We start from the raw sequence: 9,373 nt of genomic DNA on the forward strand, positions 1-9,373 counted from the left end.
TTGATCAATTTTAAGTCAAAACCTGATAACAAATGTTACCGTTTCTTTGAATTTATTATAATTTGAATTACGTCGAGCGGCGGATTTTTTTTGTAAAATAGTAATTTTACGTTTCAGCTGCATTTTTATGATTCATTTTTAGTCTTAACGTGTATTTATTGTATTGCACAATAATACAACATAAAATGTGAACTTAGCTGGTCCATTTTTTAAGTATGTATGTCTTTTAAATGCGTTATTCTCTTGAGTGTCTTTGTATGCAATTTATAGTGTACTATGAACGACACAATTTTTAAAATATGTATATGCTTTAAGCACGACTTTATTGTAGATATGGTAATTAAAGTCCATTAAAAATGCATTGCTTTCTTGTTATATTGCAGAAATTTAGCGAGTCGTATTTTATTAATATTATCTTGATGTACATATATTACAATCTTATACGTCAGTCGCATATGCAAATGCAATATATGTATTCTACGCTATTTAATAATAACTTTACTCAAACTGTAACGGTTATAATAGATTCTCACGTAATTACTATACCCTAAACCGAGAGGTATTTTGATGAAAGCCAACTTTGGCAAACTAACGTGAGCAAAATTTGTATTGTATACATTCACACATACACACATATGTGCTACATACCATAATTTATACAGTTAACTATCAGACAAATCTGTGTAGCAGTTGCAGCTAAAAGAGAACAACTAGTAAATACTAATTAGACTTCGGTATAACCCATTTATAAATTTCAATCCCTCAGAAATATTATTTTTTTAGTTAAATATTTTTATTTGGCAAGGTCGATTTCTATAGCGGTTTTTTTTTTGAAAGGCTAGCAATTAATATTCGCAAGATAAAAAGCTCTCGTTGTTCGAAACAGGTCAGCGGTCCACAAAGAACTAATAGTCTAATGCTTGTGATGTCCCATTTTTATAATGAACATCAGCTGATATATGTATGTATAATATCAATCCTTACACGTTTCATATTTATATAAAAAAACATATAAAGTTCAATTCGCAAACAATATTTTAATATAATTATATAATAGCTTTGAAGTGAAGATTTAAATAGTTCGTTTGAGAATTTAATATGAGTTGCAGCTCTTTGACATAGTATTTATAATATGTTCCTACTATGCAATAAATTAAATTTGCTTTTATATAATAATTAAATCGTATATTTTTTCTTGTTAAAATATTTTCATAGAATAATATTACATCATAATAAACCATTATTCGGTTCCAGGTAAAACGTAAAGAGCTTTTAAAAATCTTTGTAACTCAATAGCATTGTATGTGTATTTTCAAAAACGTAGCTCAAACGACAGCATAATGCATAAAAGTCGTTTGAGTAAATCGAAGCCATATTTTAATTTATATAATGAGCTTTCAAAATTGAAATTAAACTTTTATATATCAAGAGATTACGTTTAAAATTGAAACATTATTTGAGAATGTCTTTTTTAATCGACTATATACAAAAAAAAAATATTAATGTTCTTAAATATATTTTTAATTAAATTCATGGATTTAAGACAATAATTAAAATTATATAAATCGATGAATATATTCAAAGCTATATGCAATCACATAAAATTTCATGCAGCTTTTACAATGCTTACATTGCATAAAACCAATTTACGATCACGCTAACCAAAATTGGTTAAATACTTTGCACATTTGTGGTTGATTACCATATTCAATATTTTTTTTAATTAACTTTACTAAATCATACTTTATTATGATACAAAAATGTATTATTATAATCTTTAAATTAATCGTAGCTAAGTAATGTATATACATTTGAATTATGTATTTTATTATATATACAGTCTAAGCATATTATGTTAATTAAAAGCAACAAAACATATTAATCATTGTTATCGTTACAACTAACGTACCATAATTAAATGTATATTTATCCATATACAGTAAAACATATCTAATTATAAACTCAGTAGAGCGAAATTTTTCAAAAAATTCCAGTCAATTTAAATGCCACACAAAAACAAACCACCTTCCATTCTAAAAAAGATGATGAAATTCAATACAAATTGCACTTGTAACACACCTAGTCTGATACAGAGAGCACTTATTGCAATTTTTTTGTCTAGCAAAATTTTCGGCAAGTATTGTTAGACCAACAGCACGGGTTTCGTCCTGCCCATTCTACTGTTACTAATCTTCTATCGTTCACCAAAACGGTGACAACTTCTCTCGATGCGGGAATTCAAGTAGACGTCGTGTATACAGATTTTGAGAAAGCCTTTGACAAAGTTTGTCATAGTTTATTATTAAAAAAATTGTCTAACCTCGGTTGCTCGGATAATTTAACTCAGTTATTCTCGAATTATTTAGAATATTTTACCCCTTCGGGGGTTCCTCAAGGATCCAATCTGGGCTCTCTGCTTTTTGTGTTATTTATTAATGACATAAATACAGCAATTAAAAATTCAAGTTTTCTTCTGTACGCAGATGATTTAAAATTATATAAATGCATTCGATCTGTTGTGGACTCCTTCTCTCTACAAAGTGATTTAGACTCTCTTTGGAGATGGGCTTCCGTTAACCGTCTGCCCTTTAGTGTCGGAAAGTGCCATACTGTGTCATTTTCTCGATCAATTCGCCATCAGCTTATTTCTACCATCTCGGTGGTAACATTTTGACTAGAGAAACTTCCACTAAAGATCTCGGAATCACTTTCGAGAGCAAATGGAGGTTCTCTCTACACATACACGACGTCTGTGATAAATCTTCCAAGATGCACGGCTTTGTTATGAGGAATGCCTTTCACTTTGGCGGTCCGTCAGTTATTCGCATCCTCTATGACACCTTAGTTCGTAGCATTCTTGAATCGGGATCTATAATTTGGAATCCCCGAGTAGCCAAATATTCCCTTTTAGTGAAAAAAATTCAAAAAATGTATTTAAGATACCTTTACAAAAGGACATTTGGTTATTATCCGTACATATATCCCAGCGCCTTTTTTTTAGGAGCGTTGGGATATGATTCGCTGAGTTCTCGCAGAAAGTTGTACGTCGCTAAACATTTTTTCAAATAACTAAAAGGTGCTTTCGACAATCCAGCTATTCTCGAGGAATTTCAGTTTTGGGTTCCGGAACATTTTCGAGAATTACGATCGCGACCTCTTTTGATGGACGTTAAGGCTAGGACGTCCGCACTTGCCGACTCGCCTATAGCTATGGCCATCCGGCTTCTTAATACTCTGACATTACATATTGACCTGTTTAATGTTAGCTACGAGGATCTGATCCAGTTTGTATCATTTAATTTTGATATTTTATAATTTTTTGTTATGTTTATTATTTTTAAGTATTGTTCTATTTATGTATATATACGTTTTTTGTGTTTTATAAATTTAAAATTTGTTTTCGACCATCGTGGCGCATTGGGGTAATTTGTAAGGCCACGATGGTTTAATCTAAAAAAATAAAATAAATAAAATAAAATTGCGTATCAACCATGAGAAATGAACTTGTCGCATATACGCGCTATCTTTTCAAAAACATATCTAAAGTAAGACATTCTCGTTCTTTTCTTTTGTTAAAATATTTTCGTCATAAAAAAATGCACTCGTTTCGTGTTGATGTTGGTTTAATTGACGAAAATATACACTGTAAATTATTTGTTCTCTTGCCCATCGATTCAAATATTTTTAATTTTTTCTTCATTAACCCGTAAGATATAGGTTTTACACTACTCTTTGTAAGGCTTAAAAAATCTTTCTCTAATTGTTGAGCATATGGAAATTTTTTTCGAAAAATAAATGCTTTGTAAAAATCGATTCACCAGCAAAGACTCTTTAACTTCCAATAGCCGCACTTTAAACCCTAAATTTTTTTTTTCATCTCACAAAAAAACGTTTTAAAGTGGTTCGCAAAAACGTCTTTTTCTCCGAACGGTCGCCACTCATTTATTTTCGGGTGCGTAAAACAACCAATCAGCTATGGAATTGTAAGCATATTTAAAATTATTTAAAAAAATCGGGTCATTAAATATATGGAGAGTGAATGGTCTATTTAATAACTGCGTGTGCTTTTTTTTTATTTGTGATTTTTTTCAATTTAAGAAACTCATATTACGTATTTTTAAATTAACTGTAATCGATGAAGGTGAACTTTACTGTAAATATTTCTTAAATTGTTAAAATTATATAATACCAATGTTTTAATTGATTTTTGACGTTTTCATTGTCTTTTACAAGTAATAGTCAGTAACTATATATGAAAATAATAGTAAGCTCAATACTATGAAATTAAATACAAAGTAGTGACTTCTTTAATAATCAATATATTATCTATGACTAGTATGAATGTAAAAATATATAGTAGCTTACAATAATTTGATATATTGTTTTTTAATATATCATACATATGTTTTTAAATATAAATATATAAACAATTATGTCAATAATAAGTAAATGCCTTTTTTATTATTTCCAATAAATTGTGGTTATTATTGTATATGATTAAATATCATGCTTCATCTAAGCAAATTTGTCCTGATTTATTTACGGTTCAGGTATTTAGTGCGGTTATTGGGCGCAACATCCAAAATGAAAGGTGTCACAGGTTCTAGCATGTGCTGTGTTCGATATTAATTGTGTGCCATTCTGTGCAAATTGAATTTTAGCCAACAAATAATTGTCGACTCTCGTTCAATGCCGATAAGTAATCTACCAAAGCCACGCAGTTCTATAAATGAATTTTCACCGAGAGGCTTTTGCATGATTTATTTTTGCATTTATACATAAAAGATGAGACTCGAATGCTATTACAAAAAAGTAAATGTGAATATATTTGTTATTAAAAAAAAATATATTTTAATATTGAATATGATTCATGTTGTAGGTCTCATAAGAGTAAAACAATTACATGCACAATGGAGCTATTCATATTTCTTTGTGTAGCACGACTCGTATATAATAAAATTATAGGAATCATCAATATAGACACTTCCATTTAGGTCTCAAAGTCGTATTTTAATCATTTTAATATTACTCCTGAATTTTTAACGTTCCATTTTTTAGTGATTAGATGCCAAGTGCAAGCATTTTTCCCTCCTCATAATTTGACATTCCCGTTTTATTATTCTTATTCATCTTGAAGTACCCTTGGTGTTGTCGATCACTTATTAACTTGAATCTAATTTCCGATAATGCTTAATTAATACTATTTGTTCGTGAGTTTATCTTTTATGAAAGTTTTATTAATGTTTTTAAACCGTTTGATATTTTATCTTATATCACATAAATTTAATAAAATATATAATGATGAATTTAATTTGTAAGGATGAATAGCAATTTATTATATATGTCTGTTATAAATGTATAGAATAGATTATAATACTACAATAGATTGATTTGCTGAGAAATAGATTTATATACATAGATCTTAAAAATAATATGTATTTTAATTAAATAGTATTTTTAGCTCATGTGAGCGTATTTAAAAATAATAAATAAATAAGTTAATTTAGTTCTACATAATACAGCGCTTTTGCATCACCCCTACTCAAGAATCAAGATGGAATGAAGACGTTAACTTGTTGAACGAGGCAATTAGTCGCCGTTTCGCTGGACTAGAACCAGAAACAGGAACGAAAGAAATAAAATTCATTCCGGGCAATTGCCACGTGGTCCATTAGCAAGTGTTTGGCGAGCGCTTCATTTTCGCCCGAACGTTCATTAAAATCACATACGCCCGAGAAGAGAAGATTGGAGAAATATTGGTTCCGAGTCTGTCCATCTGTCAGCCTTTCTGTCATGGCACATAAAAATACCGGTTCGGTGATTATTACGTAAACGAAAATTGCGCACAGTGAAAATTTCAATCATAGATGATCAATATACATATGTATATTTAAGAATACGTCATTATATATGTAAAATAATGTATGTTTATAGCACAGATGTCAACATGATTTTACAATTATATTGGTAATTTACCTAATTTAACACAATTTTTTACTGATAAATCGCAATTGAAACTAAAATTAAAAAATATTTGACTATATATATTATCAAACAATTATCTAAATTTTGAATTTTTTCTATGCGCAATAATCCGGTCACCAAAAATACCGTCATTATACAGATTGGTCCATACGTATACTAATTCCATGTTGGTATTTTTTACAGGGCTGTGGAGTCGGAGTCGGAGTCGGAGTTGGAGTCGTGGAGTCGTGGTGTTTTGGCCGGAGTTGGAGTCGGAGTCGGAGTCGTGAAAAATGAGCAACTCCGAGCATTTTTTAAATTATGAAATTTATGAATTTTTAATTGCGTAATAATGAATGTGTATAGCGTATTAATATTAAACGTGTAGAAAAACACCAAAAATACCTGATAAAATTAAACTTTTTTGAGTCGGAGTCGAAGTCGGAGTCGGAGTCGGAGTGGAGTCGTGTTGTTGGTAAATATCGGAATCGGAGTCGGAGTCGTGTTTTTTTTAACGACTCCACAGCCCTGATTTTTTAATATTTTTGTAAAGTGGTACATAAATAACTTTATGACAATTTTTTATCAGAAATAGATTATATGTGTTACAGTAAATATATTTTACCCATTATATTTCAGTGAAACATTTAAGTGAAATTTATTTCTATTAGTGAAAATATAATTTAAATAATAGGTGCTAGAAAATTATACTACTGTTTTAAAGTCAATGAAATTTAGTTTAACTATTGCGAAACATTGATTTGCTGTTTAAACACAAATCTAACCTAAATAAATTAACCAAGCCCAACATGACGTAATGAAAGTTATAAAACTAATTATAGTTTTTGAGCTTACATAAAGTCAATTCATATAGGTTAGGTTTACGTTTATTTTTATTTATTTTAAATACTGTAGTATTTTGTCAAAAAATGCACCATTATAATTCTGTGAATTTCCGATCCATCTATGAATAAAAACAGTTTTACTTATACTCAGCAGTACAATTATAAATAAATTGTTTGATATATTAAAACTGGCTGAGAAAGTAAAATTATATTTGTACTAGTAAATATATACCATATACATTCAAAAACTGTACATTGTTTATTAGATAGTAGATCATCTTAAGACTAACTCTTAGCTGCTCTAAGATGACACTCGACCAAATCCGATGCTTGCAATTGAAAAGCAGCATGGCAGTCAAGGTCTGAACTCCGAAAATAATTATCTAAAGGTTTTGAAATCTTGACTCTTTTTCGCTAATAAGAATGAATAACAAACTCTGTATAGCTTTTTTTTCTAGTAAATTGCTAAAATATATAACAACGTACTGAAACAGCTCTGGTGATATTTTACAATACATGACTTGCAAAATGCAATTTTTTAGTGTAAAAATGCTTAAAAATATTTGTATGTAAAAATCATTCTAAATTAACAATATAAAGCAGCTTTTTTTTATAAAAGCAATTAATGTTTTAACGGGATCTACTGTGAACGGCACAAATCACATAATAATATTCGTTTTTTCATATATAATTGTTAGCCCAAAAATTGAAAAAAAAACGACTTTTAAATTATAGCAAGCAAATATTTATTAAGTCCCAAACCATTGCATTATCCAAACGATGTGTACGAAAGACTTTCTCTAGCTCGAAAGAAGTATTTAATTTCGAATACGGTATACCAAACTCACTTTTATCAAAAACTACCACTTTGCTTCTGACTTGGAATAAACTAGAGATTAGCCAAGCGGAGCTACGCTCAGTAGATCGAGACAACCCTAGAAGACCGAAGAAGCAGTCGCTTTCCATTTTCACGTCAGAGTATATGTGTTGCAATACTACAAAAATAAACACGTATAAATAATTACACAAATTGTACGGCTTATTTTAAAACTTTGTAATGGTACCTCTTCACTCTCTGGAAGTTACCGAACCCAAAGGTCTACCGAATATGGTCAAGGTCGCCGACTTCCGAGTAGCGTCCACACTGCCCACAAAATGTATAAATTGCGCACGGTGTGGTATTTCGATTAAAATCGACTATGAAAATTTAAGCGCAGATAAAAAAAAAGTTGCTCTGTAAAGCTGATAATTTTTCGCACCTCGTATATTGGGCATTTATTATTATTTTATTTGATTTACAGCGAAAAATTCTAACCATTGATTGTGATAAAACAGGTAAGTGTTTCTACGTTTCATAGCTTTTTCTTGCAATAGCTGTCATATTAAACACACAATATTATTTTGAATAAGTACCATTTTTTAGTACTTTTTCCTATATTTTTTTTTAATTTTGAGTTCATTAGTTATATTTTCCACCACTTTTTAATCTAGATTTTATATACAATATATAGCTTAGGTCTTTCTCTTTATGATACATGTAAAATTGACTGCGGATTTTTGCGGTTTTTAACACATTGCATACCTTAAAAATGCATTATTCTTAAAAATGGGACGGGGCTTGGACGCGAAAGTTAGGACCTAAACCTTTTAAACCATTATAACTTTTTAAATAGGTAACGTGTTAACGTCAAATTTAAAATACAGTTTTGTAATGATTGTAATTTTTTAATAATATGGTTACCGTGGTAAAATCAGTAAACGTCAAATTGTGGATCGCGTAAAATAAAATAAAAATTGGTTTAGAATCATCAAATATACACATATTTAAAAAAACGATACCGAGTATGATAAAATGCTAGTCAAATACTTTTTCTTAATAAAAAAACAGCAAATTTGTGACATATACAATTTTTTTTACGCTACGCGGCGAAATTCGCACAACCGTTCAACACGGAATTCCTCTTCCTCGGGCCTACAATTAAAGAAATACTTTAAATACTTGTATTTTTTAACACTTATAATATTATATATTTGACTAAGAGCACTTATGGAATGAACTAAAGGGGAGAAATAATTTTGGCCGTCCAGATCGGGCAAATACCACACAGTGCAGCGATCTTGAAGACGCCCATATTGAAATTGAACCGAGACACTCGTTCTATCTCAGTTTGCGAAAAACCATATCATTATCTCTCTCACTCTCGTCACTTAACACGCGAGAGAGCGAAAGGGGAAGTATTTCGCCACTTGCGCTCGAAAGAACATCCGACTACTATTTCTTTGCTCTCGGAATTTTCGGAGGCGCTCGAAGCTGGCAAAGTCGACCTAAATTACCCCCACTTTACCTCCCGTTCGCGGTAACCTCGGAGAACTTCCGAGAGATTTTAGAGCGGGGAGAACCGAGCTCGACCGAAGTAACTCCGAATTAACACATTATATTCTCCGTCCTTGGCCAACCGTCGCCTACTTTCGGAGAGTGAAGTGCAGGCATTAAATGCAATGTCTGAAAATAAATTTATTTACTTATAATAAGTTCCCTTGATTAAGGTTAAATGGAGTGTATA

The sequence above is a fragment of the Plectrocnemia conspersa genome, unplaced genomic scaffold, assembly GCF_051122295.1.
Source record: "Plectrocnemia conspersa isolate PC_06_02 unplaced genomic scaffold, ASM5112229v1 ptg000014l, whole genome shotgun sequence".
NCBI lineage: Eukaryota > Metazoa > Arthropoda > Insecta > Trichoptera > Polycentropodidae > Plectrocnemia > Plectrocnemia conspersa.